At 42.0% G+C, this 17665-nt stretch overlaps 1 protein-coding gene across 4 annotated transcripts in view; it reads right to left on the reverse strand.

Annotated features, from left to right (window-relative positions):
- Positions 1–16835, reverse strand: part of ATG10 (autophagy related 10) — a 219309-nt gene extending 202474 nt beyond the window's left edge. Inside the window, exons 1-2 of one of the 4 annotated variants that reach the window (XM_080681963.1) lie at positions 16787–16828; positions 9200–9241 (exon numbers count right to left, since the gene is read on the reverse strand). The gene's annotated coding sequence lies outside the window, so the exon portion shown is untranslated. Of the gene's footprint in view, positions 1–9199; positions 9242–16786 lie in introns of all 4 variants that reach the window. The other 3 variants (XM_080681961.1, XM_080681962.1, XM_080681960.1) reach the window with 3 other exon arrangements.
- Positions 16836–17665: the final 830 nt, after the last annotated feature.

The raw sequence follows: 17665 nt of genomic DNA on the forward strand, positions 1-17665 counted from the left end.
GTAAGGAGCCTCTGGGATAACTTCAAGCGTACCAACATCAGAATTATGGGGGTGCCAGAAGAAAAGAGAGAGAGCAAGATATTGAAAACCTATTTGAAGAAATAATGGCAGAAAACTTCCCCCACCTGGTGAAAGAAATAGACTTACAAGTCCAGGAAGTGCACAGAACCCCCCAAAAAAGGAATCCAAAGAGGACCACACCAAGACACATCATAATTAAAATGCCAAGAGCAAAAGACAAAGAGAGAATATTAAAAGCAGCAAGAGAAAAACAGTTAGTTACCTACAAGGGAGCACACATACAATTGTCAGCTGATTTCTCAACAGAAACTATGCAGGCCAAATGGGAGTGGCAAGAAATATTCAAAGTGATGAATAGCAAGAACCTACAACCAAAATTACTCTACCCAGCAAAGCTATCATTCAGAATTGAAGGTCAGATAAAGAGCTTCACAGATAAGAAAAAGCTAAAGGAGTTCATCATTGCCAAACCAGTATAATATGAAATGCTGAAAGATATTCTTTAAGAAGAGGAAGAACAAGAAAAAGGAAAAGATAAAAAATATGAACAACAAATACATATCTATCAACAAGTGAATCTAAAAATCAAGTGAATAAAAAATCTGATGAACAGAATAAACTGGTGAATATAATAGAATCAGGGGCATAGAAAGGGAGTAGACTGACAATTCTCGGGGGGGGGGAAAGGGGTGTGGGGGTGTGGGAAGAGGCTGGACAAAAATCGTACACGTATGGATAAGGACAGTGGGGGGGGGGGTAAGGGCAGAGGGTGGGGTGGGAACAGGGTGGAGGGTAGTTATGGGGGAAAAAAGAGGAACAATTGTAATAATCTGAACAATAAAGATTTATTTAAAAAAATAAATAAAATAAAAAATAAATAATAATTAAGATACTTAGGAATAAACTTAACCAAGGAGGCAAAAGACCTGTACTCGGAAAACTACAGGACATTGAAAAAAAAGAGAATAAGATATAAACAAGTGGAAGAATATACCATGTTCACGGTAGGATCAACATCATTAAAATGTCCATACTACCCAAGGCAATCTACAGATTCAACGCAATCCCTATTAAAATACCAACAGCATATTTTACAGAGCTAGAACATATACTCCAAAAATTTATATGGAATCAAAAAAGATCCCGAATAGCTGCAGCAATTTTGAGAAGAAAAAAAAAAGATTTTAATTATACTACAAAGCCACTATAATCAAAACAGCCTGGTATTGGCACAGGAAGAGGTCTGTAGATCAATGGAACAGAACAGAGGACCCAGAAATTGACCCAAGCCATTACCCCAATTACTATTTGACAAAGAAGGCAAGAGCATACAATGGAGTCAAGAAAGTCTCTTTAATAAATGGTGATGGGAAAATGAGGCAGATATATGCCAAAAAAAAATGAAACTAGCACAACTGCGGCACCCACGGAACAGCTGCGAACCCCAGAACAACGCTCCCCAATTGGCGCGAACACACGGGTTCAGAGGAGCTCTACACTCCACCACGGAAAGGTCAGATTTCGCCTGGGATAAGGTGAGGTCTCTGGTCCCTGCGGGAGAGAGAAACGCGTGTTTTGCGGGAGCTGGAGGACCAGGGAAGTCTGTGCCTAGAAAAATCTGTGGCTGTTGGGGCTGGCGTGATCTGTGAATGTGGAAAGGGGTCCTCAGAGCTGCTAACAGAAGGGCTCTCTAAAAAGCAACCTATTTTGATCTGAAGTGCAGGGACACCCTAAGAATTTCAGGCTGCCTAGACTTACGCGCAGTCCCGGAGTTCGCCGGGTGCCTAGACTTGCGCGGCCCCAAGTTCGCACACTTGGGCTTTTTCCTCTTGAAATCCTTGCTTCTGATTACTAAGCCCAATACATAGGATCACCCAGTTGGGGACACCCTGGGAGACTGCAGGGGAAAGTTGTTTTTCTGGAACCTGGGGATCGGAGCGGGGAGTGACCATCGGAGAGCCAGCTCTGAGGCAGCCCACTCCCACAAACCGGTAGTGAGTGCCACAGGGAAAGAAGGCTCTAACACTGCCTAGAGAGCCATAGATAGACCCGGAAGTCAATCCAGAAACACTGCCACCCAGCGGCTGAATCACAAATTGACTCTTGTGTAATCAAAAATAAAGGAATACGAGAAATTAAGACACACCGCCTGCTTAAAATCAGGACTGGCTTACAACACTGAAGAGCAGTGGAACGCAGGGAACTGCAATACTGTCCGGACTGAGAAACAGGCGTACCAAACAGAACAACAGAGGAAGTGAATGACCTTCACTACTCCACATTTTATTTTTATTTTTTATTTTTTTTATTTTCATTTTTTGCATCTTTTACTCAAGAAACTAACTTTTTTTTTCTTTTTTCAACACTTGATTTTACCTTTTTAATTATTACATTTTTATTTTCAATCCGATTTATTACTACTGCTATTTTATCTTTTTTTTTAAAGTGTCATTTTATTTTCTCTTCATTTTATTTTGAGATTAGTGTTCTACATTCTATTTTTATCTTTCCTTTAGCATCGTTTTACTCTATCTCAACTTTACCTTTGTGCCATAACTCTCTTCCTAACCTTCCCCTTTTTGGTGTCCTGTTTATCTTACCCCTTTCCTGCTTTAGATTTTCCCTATACTTTCTGTTTACCTCTTGTTAAAATTTCACCCTACTTACATATCTAATCTCCAATCCCCTGCTCAAAGTCCATACACACCTCTCTCTTAGCTGTCTTAACTATCCAAAAAATTGTTTTTCTCTCTGTCCTTTTGTTGTTGTTCGCTTGAATGTAGATTATATTGAATTTTTATGCTTTTTTGTGAGATTGTTTTGCTTATTCTTCTTTTGGTTATTTTTTTGTTTGTTTTGTGCTTCAGCTTTCCCTTGCCTCACTCAGTATTAGTTGGTGTTGTAGTTTGTATTAATCCCCAGGCACTTGTTGCTGGCATTTGATGGGATTAGTGATTGTTCTATTGGAGTTTTATCCCCAATATATATAGTCTGTTCCCCTTTCTCTCTTAGTCTCTTTCTTGTCTCTCTTACTTTTTTTTCTTTTTTTTTCTTTCCCTTTTCCCAATTTCATTTTGACACTCCTTTTTTTTCCTTCTTCTTCTTTCTTTCTTTTTCCTCTTCTTCTTTCTCTCCTATCACCTAATTTGCCTTTCTCTGGTGGTCACCTTTATTGGAAGTTATTAATATCATGAATACATTTCTGTTCAGTGCCTTGTGAGATGTACCTGGTAGTGCTGTATTTTGTGCCTTTAAATCAACGCAGGAGAGAGAGAACTACATAACCAGACACCCAGAGAAGAGAGACCATGGGGAGACAAAGAAACAGCCAGCATATGAAAGAAAAGCAGGCATCACCAGAAAAGGAAGTAAACGAAATGGAGGCAAGCAACCTTCCAGAAAAAGAATTCAGAGAAATGGTCATAAGGTGGCTGAAAAGAATGGAAGACAAATTCGACAATATGAGCAAGAACCAAGAGGAAATGAAGAAGAACCAAGAAGAAATAAAAATGACATCGCTGCTGTAAAGAACTCAATAGAAAGCATCAAGAGTAGACTAGAAGAAGCAGAGGACCGCATCAGTGAGCTAGAAGACAAGATGGGAAAAAATACCCAAGTAGAGCAACTTCTAGGAAAAAAATTAAAAGGCAGGAGGAGAGCCTAAGGGAACTTTGGAACAACATGAAACAAAACAACATCCGCATAATAGAGGTTCCAGAAGGAAAGGAAGTTGAGCAAGGAATAGAAAACCTCTTTGAAGAAATAATGACAGAAAATTTCCCTGATATAGGGAAGGAAAAACCCACACAAATCCAAGAAGCTCACAGAGTCCCAAGCAAAATGAACCCCAAAAGACCGACGCCCAGGCACATTATAATTAAATTGGCAAACACCAACGACAAAGTAAGAATCTTAAAAGCGGCAAGAGAGAGACAGAAAGTTACATACAAAGGAACCCCCATCAGACTAGCAACTGATTTCTCAACAGAAACTCATCAGGCCAGAAGGGAATGGAATGAAATATACAAAGTCATGCAAAGGAAGGGTCTGAATCCAAGAATACTGTACCCAGCAAGGCTGTCAATCAAAATTGAAGGTGAAATCAGGAGCTTCACAGACAAAAAAGGACTAAGGGAATTTATTGCCACCAAACCAGCAATGCAAGAAATGCTAAAGGGTCTGCTGTAAAAAAAAAAAAAAAAGAAAAAAAAAGGAAGCAAAGAAGGAACACAGGGGTAAAGAATAGGAATGGCGACAAAAAAGTACCTATCAATAATAACTTTAAATGTAAATGCATTAAATGCCCCAATGAAAAGACATAGGGTAACGGATTGGATAAGAAAACACGACCCATATATCTGCTGTCTACAAGAAACCCACCTCAGAAAAAAAGACGCACACAGACTGAGGGTGAAGGGATGGAAAAAGGTTTTCCAGGCAAATGGAACTGAAAAAAAAGCTGGGGTAGCAATACTTATATCTGACAAATTAGATCTCAAACTGAAGGACATAACAAGAGATAAGGAAGGCCACTTCATAATACTAAAGGGAGCAATCCAACAAGAAGAAATAACTCTGGTAAACATATATGCACCCAATACAGGAGCACCCAAATACATAAAAAAACTCCTGGAGGATATCAAGGGAGAGATTGACAGCAATACAATCATAGTAGGAGACTTTAATACCCCACTATCACCATTGGACAAATCCTCTAAACAAAAAATCAGCAAAGAAACATCAATCCTAAATGACTCACTAGACCAGATGGAATTAATTGACATCTTCAGAACATTTCACCCCAAAGCCACAGAATATACATTCTTCTCAAGTGCACATGGGTCATTTTCAAAGATAGACCATATGTTGGGACATAGGCAAAGTCTCTTCAAATTCAGGAAGATAGAAATCATATCAAGCATCTTCTCAGACCACAGTGGCATAAAACTGGAAATCAACTACAATAAAAACAACCCAAAGAAATCAAACACATTGAGACTAAACAGCATGCTATTAAACCATGACTGGCTTACCAGAGAGATCAAAGAAGAAATAAAAAACATCATGGCAACAAATGACAATGAAAACACTACAATCCAAAATCTATGGGACACAGCTAAAGCAGTCTTGAGAGGGAAGTTCATAGCTCTACAAGCCTACTGCAAAAAACAAGAAACAATGGTAATAAATTACTCAACCCAACAACTCAAAGAGTTAGAAAAAGAGCAACAAGAAAAGCCCAGTGTAAGCAGGAGGAAGGAAATAATAAAGATCAGAGTGGAGATAAACAACCTAGAGACCAAAGAAACAGAACAAAAGATCAACAAAACCAAGAGCTGGTTCTTTGAAAGGATAAACAAGATTGATGAACCTCTAGCCAGGCTCACCAGGAAGCAAAGAGAGAGGACCCAAATAAACAAAATCAGAAATGAAAGAGGTGAAATAACAACAGATCCCACCGAAATACAAAGGATTGTTAAAAAATGCTACGAACAACTCTATTCCAACAAACTGGACAACCTGGAGGAAATGGACATATTCCTAGAAAAATATAACCTTCCAAAACTAAATCAGGAAGAATCTAAACAGCTCAACATGCCAGTAACTATGGAAGAAATTAAAGCAGTCATCAAAGAGCTTCCGGCAAACAAAAGCCCGAGCCAGATGGCTTCACAGGAGAGTTTTACCAAACATTCAAGGAAGAACTAAAACCTATCCTCCTCAGACTATTCCAAAAAATTCAAGAGGAAGGAACACTTCCCAGCTCCTTCTATGAAGCCAGCATCACCCTAATACCAAAACCAGATAAAGACAACACAATGAAGGAGAATTACAGGCCAATATCCCTCATGAATGTAGATGCCAAAATCCTCAACAAAATTCTAGCAAATCAGATCCAGCAGTACATCAGAAAGATCATACACCATGACCAAGTAGGGTTTATCCCAGGAATGCAAGGATGGTACAATATCCGCAAATCAATAAATGTGATACATCACATAAACAAATTGAGAGATAAAAATCACATAGTCATATCAATTGATGCAGAAAAAGCATTTGACAAAATCCAACACCCTTTCTTGATAAAAACTCTCAACAAGGTGGGAATAGAAGGATCATACCTCAACATAATAAAAGCTGTATATGATAAACCCACAGCTAACATCATACTCAATGGGCAAAAACTAAAACCATTTCCCCTAAGAACAGGAACAAGACAGGGATGCCCACTCTCACCACTCCTTTTTAGACATAGTACTGGAAGTATTAGCCACTGCAATTAGACAAGAAGAAGAAATAAAAGGCATCCAAATTGGAAAAGAAGAAGTAAAGCTGTCCTTATTTGCAGATGACATGATATTGTACATAAAAAACCCGAAAGACTCCATCAAAAAACTAACATACTTAATAAATGAATTCGGCAATGTAGCAGGATACAAAATTAACGCCAAGAAATCTATGGCGTTTCTATACACCAACAGTGAACTTACAGAAAGAGAGACTAATAAAGCAATCCCATTTTCCATCGCACCAAAAAAATTAAGATATTTAGGTTAAACCTAACCAAAGAGGTAAAAGACCTATATGCGGAAAACTACAGGACACTGAAAAAAGAGATAGAGGAAGATGTAAACAGATGGAAGAACATACCATGTTCATGGATTGGTAGAATCAACATCATTAAAATGTCCATACTAACCAAAGCAATCTATAGATTCAATGCACTCCCCATTAAAATACCAATGGCATATTTCACAGACCTAGAAAGAACTCTCCAAAAATTCATCTGGAATAAAAAAAGACCCCGAATAGCCACAGCAATCCTGAAAAAGAAGAATAAAGTAGGAGGGATCTCAATACCAGATTTCAAGCTGTATTACAAAGCCACTGTCCTCAAAACAGCCTGGTACTGGCACAAGAACAGACATATAGATCAATGGAATAGAATAGAGAATCCAGATATCGACCAAAACTAATATGCGCAATTAATATTTGACAAAGGAGGCATGAGCACACAATGGAGTCAAGACAGTCTCTTCAATAAATGGTGTTGGGAAAATTGGACAGATACATGCAAAAAAATGAAACTAGATCACCAACTTACACCATACACAAAAATAAACTCAAAATGGTTACAGGACTTAAATATAAGATGGGAAACCATAAAAATACTAGAGGAATCCACAGGCAGCAAAATCTCAGACATGTGCCAAAAGAACTTTTTCACTGATACTGCCCCTAGGGCAATGGAAGCCAAAGAGAAAATAAACAAATGGGACTACATCAAAATAAAAAGTTTTTGCACAGCAAAAGAAACCATCAACAAAACAACAAGAAACCCCACTGTATGGGAGAACATATTTGCAAATGTTATCACTGATAAAGGTTTAATCTCCAACATCTACAGGCAGCTTATACAACATAATAAAAGGAAGATAAATGATCCAATAAAAAAATGGGCAACGGACCTAAATAGAATCTTTTCGAAAGAAGACAGAAGGAAGGCCAAGAGACACATGAAAACATGCTCAAAGTCACTAATTATCCGAGAGATGCAAATCAAAACGACAATGCGATACCATCTCACACCTGTCAGAATGGCTATCATCAACAAATCAACAAACGATAAGTGTTGGCGAGGATGCGGAGAAAAAGGAACCCTCGTGCACTGCTGGTGGGAATGCAGACTGGTGCAGCCACTGTGGAGAACAGTATGGAGTTTCCTCAAAAAACTGAAAATGGAACTCCCATTTGACCCAGTATCCCACTCCTAGGAATATATCCTACGAAACTAGAAACACCAATCAGAAAGGATATATGCACCCCTATGTTCATAGCAGCACAATTTACAATAGCTAAGATTTGGAAACAGCATAAGTGCCCGTCAGCAGATGACTGGATCAGAAAACTATGGTACATCTACACAATGGAATACTATGCTGCCATAAAAAAGAAGGAATTACTACCATTTGTAGGCACCTGGATGGAATTAGAGAACATTATGCTAAGTGTAATTAGCCAGTTAATGAAAGAAAAATACCACATGATCTCACTCATTTGGGGATAATGAAAAACATTATAAAATGATGAACAAAAAGATAGATACAGAGGCAGTAAAGCATCAAACAGACTGTCAAATTATGGCGGTAAGGCTAGGGAGAGGTGGGGGAAGTAAGAGATCAACTGAAGGACTTATATGCATGCATATAAGAGTAACCAATGGATGCAAAACATTGGGGGGTGAGGGCATGTATGGGAGTGGGGTGGGGGTGGGCAATGGTAAGATATGTACCCATATAATACCTTAAAAAAATAAAAATAAAAAATAAATTAAAAAAAAATGAAACTAGACCACCAACTCAGACCATACACAAGAATAAACTAAAAATGGATAAAATACTTAAATGTAAGTCATGAAACCATAAAAATCCTAGAAGAAACCATAGGCAGCAAAATCTCAGACATTTCTAATAGCAATATGTTTACAGATACATCTCCTAAGGCAAAGGAAACTAAGGAGAAAATAAACAAATGAGACTATCATCAAAATAAAAACCTTCTGCACAGCAAAAAGAAACCATCAACAAAACAAAAAGTGAGCCCACTGTATGGGAGAACATATTTGGCAATGACATATCTAATAAAGGGTTAATATCCAAAATATATAAGGAACTCATACAACTTAACAAAAGGAAGACAAACAATCCAATTAAAAACTGGGCAGAGGACCTAAATAGACGCTTCTCCAAAGAGGACATACAGATGGCCAAGAGACATATGGGAAAATGCTCAAAGTCACTTATCATCAGAAATTAAAACGACAATGAGGTATCACCTTAAACCTGTCAGAATGGCTACCATCAACAAATCAACAAATGACAAGTGCTGGCGAGGATGTGAAGAAAAGGGAACCCTGCTGGTGGGAATGCAGACTGGTGCACCATTATGGAAAACAATATGGAGTGTCCTCAAAAAATTAAATATGGAACTGCCATTTGACCCAGTGATCCCAAATCAGAAAGAATGTGTACACCCCTATGTTCATAGCAGAACAATTTACAATAGCTAAGATCTGGAAACAGCCCAAGTGCCCATCAGTAGATTAGTGGATAAAAAAGCTGTGGTACATTTATACCATGGAATACTATGCAGCAGTAAAAAAATAAGAATCTCTTACCCTTTGAAACAGCTTGAAGGGACCTGGAGAGTATCATGCTAACTGAAATAAATTAGAGAAAGACAAGTATCACATGATCGCACTCATGTGGAATCTAAGTAACAAAATAAACTGATGAATGGAGTGGATCCAGAGACATGGAAGCATGGAACAGAGTGCGGAATCTCAGAGGGAAGACGGGGGAGGGTGAGAAGTAATCAACCAAAGACCTTGTATGCATCTATGCTTGACCCATGGACACAGACAATAGGTTGCTGAAGGCCTGGGGCCAGGGTCAGGGGAAGACTGTAGGGGGTCAATGGGGGAAAGGGAGGACATATGTAATACTTTCAACAATAAAGAATTATTTTAAAAAATAATAAATAAATAAAATTGTGGTGATGGTTAAAAATAAAATAAAGGGAACAAAATAAATGAACAAACAAAATAGAAACAAATTCAAAATACAGCAAACTGATGATTGCCATATGGGAGAAGAGTAGGGGAGATGGCTGAAAAAGGGGAAGGGATTAAGAAGTGCAAATTGGTAATTACAAAACAGTCATGAGATGTAAAATTCAGCATAAATATTATAGTCACTAATATGTAATAACTATGTATGGTGACAGATCAGTACCTGAGTTATAGGGGGGATCACTTTGTAAATTATATAACTGTCTAACGACCATGCTATACACCTGAAACTAGTATAAAATAATATTGAATCTCAACTGTAATTGAAAAATAAAACTTTAAAGAAAAGATTTCACCAAAATAAATAAATAAATAAATAAATAAATAAATAAATAAATTTGTAAATGCCTGAGGAATACCCATGTTATGATATCTAGCAGGCATATTGACATGGACCTGGAACTAAGAAAAAATAAAAAAAAAACTGGGCTGAAAATATTAATTGTAAATCAACATTACACAGATTACAGAAAACACCTTCAATCACTCAGTGAGAGGATACAGAACCTGAATAGAAAAAAATGAAATCATACACACAGAAATGGTTTTGCCAACTATATAATGACCATGACATATATTCAAAGGTATTCAAAGAAAAATCACATTTAATTCATAAAGAAAACTAATATATCTTGGAATATTTTATAAATGTCAAGCAAACCCTCACTTAATGACCAAAGTGAACTACATAAAAACATTACATTCCCTAAGCCCTCCACTTGAGGTTTACTGAACTGTTCAAAATGTTACTTGAAACATAAAATTTTACTCAATAGCCATAGTTTATTTCATTAACAACACTGCCACTAGCAAGATGAGTAAACATCAAAGCACTAATTAATATTTGTTTGAATACTTTTAAAATTATCGAAGGACTAGGCTTATAACTTGATTACAAAATTAGGAACTATACCATATTAAAATGACATCCATCTCAATTCAAATCATTGTAATGTGCCGTAATAAAATATTACTGAATAATTATTGTCTCTTTGCTCAAGTAAGAATACTTCACCTCATTAAAAATAAAAATATAACCCTGGCCAGTGTGGCTCAGTTGGTTGAGCGTTGTCCTATGTACAGATCCCGACAGGGGCACATGTTCAGGTTGCAGGTTCAATCTGTAGTTGGGGCAGGTACAGGAGGCAACCAATCGATTCTCTCTCTCTCCCTCTCCCTTCCTCTCTCTCTAAACAAAATCAATTTAAAAAAACATATTTTAAATAAATAAATCATAAAAATATAATGTGATCAACATTTTTATATGTACTTTTCAAGTTGTAATGCTCTCTAAGTCCTCTACCAAGTTCATAGACTAGTACAGACAGAAATTAGAATCTTAAAACTTCCTATTATGAGATGGCTTAAATTATGGTCAAAATGGAAATAACCACAACTGCAGGTTATTAAGGAATAATGGCAAAAATAATCCTTAATTTGCAAATGAAAAATCTTAGATGTGAACTGCCCATGTTTCCAGACTTAAGGTATCCTAAATTTAGACTAAAGGTGACAACAGAATACAAGTAAACTCTCAGTTAAAAAGGCGAATTTTAATTCTCATCTCATCTAAACAATGAACTTCTCATTTCTTATTATAAGTAAAAGTTAAAAATAAGTCAGGGCTGTTTCCTGTCTTATAAGTATAAGTTGTTAATACATCTATTTTGCTTGAGTTTCAGTCTTACTGAACAACTGTTTGGGGTTTTTCTTCTTCTTTTTTATCTTTTTAAGCTTAACCAATCAAAACCTTTCTTTAGCTGCTTCAGCAGAGGCTACAAATTGGGAAAATAATTTTTTTCCCCACCAACTGAAAGCAGTCTTCCTAAAATACTGGTTAGCCCTACACTAGATACTGTGAAGAAGTTTATTCTGCTGCTATTAAATATATCTTTTCAGAAAAGCAGCCCCAGTAAATTCTAACATGGTGTATAATCATTGTTCAAATGATCCTTTTTAATTAAAAACAGCTTTTTTTCACTACCATGTTCCACATTTTTTATGTGATTTTTAATCTAATGTGTGGAAAACTGATACTTTTTTTTTTGGTTGGAGACATTTCTTTTGATGAGTCCATAAATCAATGTGTATCAGAGTCATAATGAGATTAAAACACTTTAAGAAATAGAACTAAATTTCCCCAGAACTTAAGATCATTTATAAAAATGTGATTATCACTGAACATACTATGATACTTTAACACATTAAAAATCATTTTTAACTAATATAAGTAAGCCACTTCCTCTGTACTTGTCCTTCCCTGCCACAATTTTACATTATTATAACTTTAGATTTAGATTCTTACCTAACAAAGCATACAATTACTAGCTGGAAGGTAAGCTCCACCCATTGTCTTTATGAGAATTTGGCTGGAATTCATTTAATTAGTTAATCACTTACCTAGCAGGGTCTTTGGGCAATGGTCCTCAAATATTAGACAGCCAAGAGGCACCCAGGGTACAAATTTATATGTGGAATCCTAGGCCCCGACCAGGATTACCTGATTTTGAAGGCCCGAAATAAGCATTTATAATTAGCATCAGAAATACTTTTGAGGAGGAATAATGCTAGAAAATTGAGGGGGGGAAAATGGATCATTTTGATGAGGCTAGTGAAAGGGTGGGGCACAGCAGGCATGGCCAGGTAATCTAATAAATAAGAAAGTAGCAAAAGAGAGGACGTGTGTTCAGTCATGACAGCAGCTGAACAGCAGGCTCCGTGGTCCCCCCTTGCCTTCCCACTGAAACATATAAAGCAAGTCAATGTTTAAAGGAGGTTGTACCTGGACTGGAATTAAAGGATTTTTACTGGTGGCTGAATTGGCTATGACCTCTGCAGCTAGAGCTCCAATTAGGAAGCGGTTACAAGTCCAGCAGTTAAATGTGGCAATTTGGCCTGGCCAGCGTGGCTCAATGGCTGAGTGTTGACCTATGAACCAGGAGGTCAGGTTTTGATTCCAGGTCAGGGTATGCCCAGGATGCAGGTTGGATCCCCTGTGGGAGGCATGCAGGAGGCAGCCAATCAATGATTCTCTCTCATCATTAATGTTTCTATCTGTCTCCCCCCCCCCCACCCTTTCTCTCTGAAATCAGTAAAACATATATATATATATCCTATCTAATAAAAGAGTAATATGCAAATTAACCATCACTCCGCTACAAAAATGGTGGCGCCCATAGCCACAAGATGGCGGCGCCCAGTCCTCTTAGCCCCACCGGAGTCCCCCAGTCCGCCCAGCGGCGGCAGTCCGGGGTGTCCGGCTGGGAGGCGCCCACCCCCCATGCAGCGTCCCCACCCAGGAGCGGCAGCCTGGGGTGTCCGGCTGGGAGGCACCAGCGCCCAGCACGATCCCCGGCCACAGCCTGGGCTGGTGTCTCAGCCTGGCCGGGGTGTACCCCTTGCAGCGCGATCCCTGGCCACAGCCTTGGCTGGGTCTCAGGCAGGCAGGGCCTCGCACCCAAGCCACGCAATCCCCCCGGCCACGGCGGCAGCCTAGGCTGGGGTCTCAGGCCAGCAGGGCCGCACACCCCCGCCACAGGATCTTCTGCCACAGCCTGGGCTGGGGTCTCAGGCCAGCAGGGCCGAGCACCCCCGCCACGCGATCTCCTACCACAGCCTAGGCTGGGGTCTCATGCTGGCAGGGCCACACACCCCCACCACACGATCTTCTGCCACAGCCTGGGCTGGGGTCTCAGCCTGGCCAGGGTGCACCCCCTGCAGCGCGATCCCTGGCCAGCAGCGGCAGTCCAGGATATCCGGCTGCGAGGCGCCCGCCCCCCACGCAGCCCGGGGTATCCAGCGCCTGGCGCGATCCCCGGCCATAGCCTGGGCTGGGGTCTCAGCCTGGCCTGGGTGTGCACCCCCTGCAGTGCCATCCCCAGCCAGGTTCTTATGGCAGCCTGGGCTGGGGTCTCAGCCTGGTCGGGGCGCGCACCCCCCCTCCCCGCGGCGCCATCCCCAGCCGGGCTGGGGTCTCAGCCTGGCCAGGGTGCGATCCCCTTCCAGCCATGGCAGCCTGGGGTCTCAACCACTGAGTCACACCAGCCAGGCAGATATGGAGGAATCTTAAATGTTTCTTTTTAAAAAATATATATTTTATTGATTTTTTTACAGAGAGGAAGGGAAAGGGATAGAGAGCTAGAAACATCTATGAGAGAGAAACATCGATCAGCTGCCTCCTGCACACTCCCCACTGGGTATGTGCCCCCAACCAAGGTACATGCCCTTGACCAGAATCGAACCTGGGACCCTTGAGTCTGCAGGCCGATGCTCCATCCACTGAGCCAAACCAGTTAGGGCTGTCCAATATGCTAAAGAAAAAACCCTATCTAATAAAGAGGGAATATGCAGGGGAGGGCATTTGGGGGTGACCGGGTTGTCAGGGGAGGGCAGTTGGGGATGATCAGGCTGGCAGGGGAGTGGTTAGGGGGTGATCAGGCTGGCAGGCAGAAGTGGTTAGGGGCAATCAGGCAGGCAGGCGAGCAGTTGGGAGCCAGCAGTCCTGGATTGTGAAAGGGATGTCCGGCTGCCTGGATTGGGCCTAAACAGGCAGTCAGACATCCCCCGAGGGGTCCCAGATTGGAGAGGGTGCAGGTTGGGCTGAGGGACACCCCCCCCACAGTGCACAAATTTCATGCACTGGGCCTCGTGTGTGTGTGTGTGTGTGTGTGTGTGTGTGTGTGTGTGTGTGTATATATAAATGTGGCAATTTGACCTAAGGCATTCTGGAACCAGAGCCTGGACCCTAGAGGAGTTATATTTCAGATAATCCTTGAATTATAAGACGATACTGAAAGACAGAGACACAATACATAAAGGGATGAGGAGGATTAGTGGAGTAGGGATGGGCAGTGAACCTAGGAACAGGTTGAAATGAGGCAGAGTGGACAGGTAAACAGTGTAACTGAGGAGTATAGATTAAAAAATACAAGAAAAGTGTGGGGGAGGAGGGCAGTTTATAAATAGCATTAAAACTCTAAAGAGATTTCAAGTAGTGGGCAGGAAACTATTGTAGTTTCTTCAGCTCAGAGAGACAATAAAAGGGTTTTCTCTGAAAGCTATTACATGTCAGTGATAACTTCATATTAGTAAGTTCTCTTCCTGGTCCCTGTAGGAGATCAAGCACTTCAAGGCCTGGGGTGCCAGGTACATCAATGGAGACTCTGATTCTGCATAGCTGTCGAGCAACCTTTCCCTAACCTGGATGCTCTGAGGTAGGGTTTATTCGCCATTCCTCTACTATTCAATCGTTTTATACTCAGCCTGCTTGGCACCTGAAGACATACATCTGTTTTCAAGGGATAATCACCAAATAATTTCCCTGGCATTTTGTTTGTATGGTACTCTGACTATGTGTATGACTCCAACACTACCTCTACAGTCCCCAAACACACCTCTAGATTTCAAAGATATTCATAATCAAATCAAACCCAGTCTTAAATAATCTACTTATATGAACTTTACTCTACTTGATCTCCCTAAGGGGTTGCTATCTTTCTCTGAAACCTACAAGCATTAGGAATTGCTATCAATTTATAATTTGTCACAAAACATTATGCCCAGTTTGAATGCCTCATCCTGTAGCTAAATCTTAGTAAATCTTATCCTAAATAAAGAGGAAAGGGAAGTGGGGAGAAGAGAAAAGGGGGGAGGTGAAATAATCTTATAACAGTCTAGAGCCAAGTGAACCCAGTTCAGAACTATTGGGAACTGTTTCCACTAGTTTCCTCCATTAAACTATCAATAACAATTCTTAAACCTTGTCATTGCAAGACTTTAATTTGGATTTCTCCATACTCAACATTTTTTTGTCAAGTTTTCGTTTTGTAAATGTTTACTCTTGTCCATATTTGACCCTGCAGAAAGAAGCAAGAAGGGTCCTGAGATGTAGTTAGTACTACACAGGGCCTGTCTTTTCCAATCCTGCAAAGTACAAACTTAAGCTTTTGCCACTAAGGAGTGGAAGCCATTGTCAAACTGTATTTTTTTAACAACTTAGACACATGACTCATAAAAATAAAGTGAACCTATGGTAAAGATTTATTGAATTTACAAGGAAGGAACAAGCTGAATGGTAAAAATTATTACAAAATCTTGTAATAAAACCACAACCTTCAGGAGCACTTTTTCTCCCAATCAGAAATAATTTGCATCTCAATTATAACCCCCCCCCCAAAAAAAATGTAATTCCACAGCCTGGGCCCTAATCAATATTATGTCAAGCCTTGGCTCAGTGGTTAGAGCGTCTGCACACTAGAGGGTCGAGGGTTCGGTTCCCGGTCAAGGGCATGTACCTGGGTTACTGTTTGGAGTGTGTGGGAGGCAACCAATTGGACTCACATGGATATTTCTCTCTCTCTTCCCCCCCCCCACCCCACTTCTACTCTCTCTGAAAAGCAATGGAAAAAAAATATCCTCATGGGAGAATTCACAACAACAACAAAATTTGTTACTTCAAGTGAAAGTACAGTTCCCTAGGTACCGAATTCATCCTCAGGTGGTTCTGTTAGACAAGACTCCATTTTGACTTTGAAAAGACATGTAGCTATCCCTTTGCCTTTTTTGAAATGTTTTTAATTTTTAGCATAATCAATGTTCCTATAAATCAGTTAGCTATTTCTATGTCCCCCCTCCCCCATCGCGATTTCAGATACTATGAGTAGCTAGGTTTCTTGGGAGAAAAAATATCGGTGATACATCATTCCTCCTGATAGTGAATGTGAAACCCCTTCAAGTTTCTCGGCCGCAGTAATTGCCTGTAGTTAATTAAAACCCACTGTTTCGAGGTTGCAGGGCAGAGACTCGCCACCCCGTGCAGGTTTAAACACAGGAAGTAACTACCTCGGCGAAGGCAGCGGCCCGGCGTGCGCGTGGCAGAGCGCGACCCGGGAGGGGGCGGCACGGCCCCCGCCCCTCCCTCCCACCCCGCCGCTGGCGCCCCGAGCTTTGCTCCAGCGCGACAGCGGGGACCAGGCCTGCGTGGACCGGCGGGAGCCCCTTCCCCGGCCTTTTGTTCAGGGCTGGGCCGCTTCCCGCTCACCCGCACCCGCCTTTCTCCCGGTCCCGGGAGTGGAGCGAGGCCGGCGGGAAGCAGCGCCGGGAAGCGGCGCCAGCAGGGGCTGTGGGAATACTCACCCCGCTCCGCCGGCCCTGACCCGCCGCCCAGCCACGAGGGCGGGGCCGCGGGGCGGGGGAGGGGAGCGGGGCGAAGGACCCAGCGCCGCGCCAGCAGCCGCCCGCCGGCCGCCTCGGGGAGGAGAGGGATGGGCCCCCGGGAGCCACTGGGGTGGCGGCGGCGGAGCCGAGCCAACGGGGAGGGAGGTTCACCCGGGGAGGTGCCGAGCCCTCCCTCTCTCCCTCCGCCGCCACCGCCGCGGGCGACCTAGCGGGAGCATGCGCGCTGCGCCTCTCGCGCGCCGTGGGGCCTGCCTCGCCCCAGCCGCTGGGGGACCCTTTGCACAGGGGGGAGCCTGTGGGGGTGACCTCCGTGCTGCCCGCGACCACTGCCGCCAAGTCCCCGCCCGGGAACCCGAGGGCGGCTGTCCCCCGTGCGCAACACAAAGGCGGCCACTAACGGAGGCGCGGGGAGCCAGCCGAAACCAGGGGGAGGGGTGCCCGCGCTTCCAAGGCCTCTGCACACTCTCCTCCAAAAATAGCCGAATGTCTGGAAAATAAAGGGTGACCATTGGAGAACGGGTAGAGCCAGAACAGGGCTGAACCGTGCAGTGCCGCTCGCATCTCTCTGAAGAGTTTGGAGAACCGGCCAGCTGACCTCGCTCTCTGCAAAGGGCTCCAGGGACCGCCAGGAGTCAGGCCCAAGCAGCCTGCCCACCCCCTTCCAACCAGAGGACCAACTGCAGCACCAAGTAGAAGCCAGGAATCCGGGGACTGACAGTAGTACCATCTGCGACACATATCTCAGAAAAAAAAAAAAAAATCTAGCAGCAGCACAAATGGAGGGAAACGGTGGGATAAAGAAACACTAGTGAAAGATGTAGGAGAATTAAAGGTGAT

This window comes from Plecotus auritus (genome assembly GCF_963455305.1).
Source record: "Plecotus auritus genome assembly, chromosome: 7".
Taxonomy (NCBI): Eukaryota; Metazoa; Chordata; class Mammalia; order Chiroptera; family Vespertilionidae; genus Plecotus; species Plecotus auritus.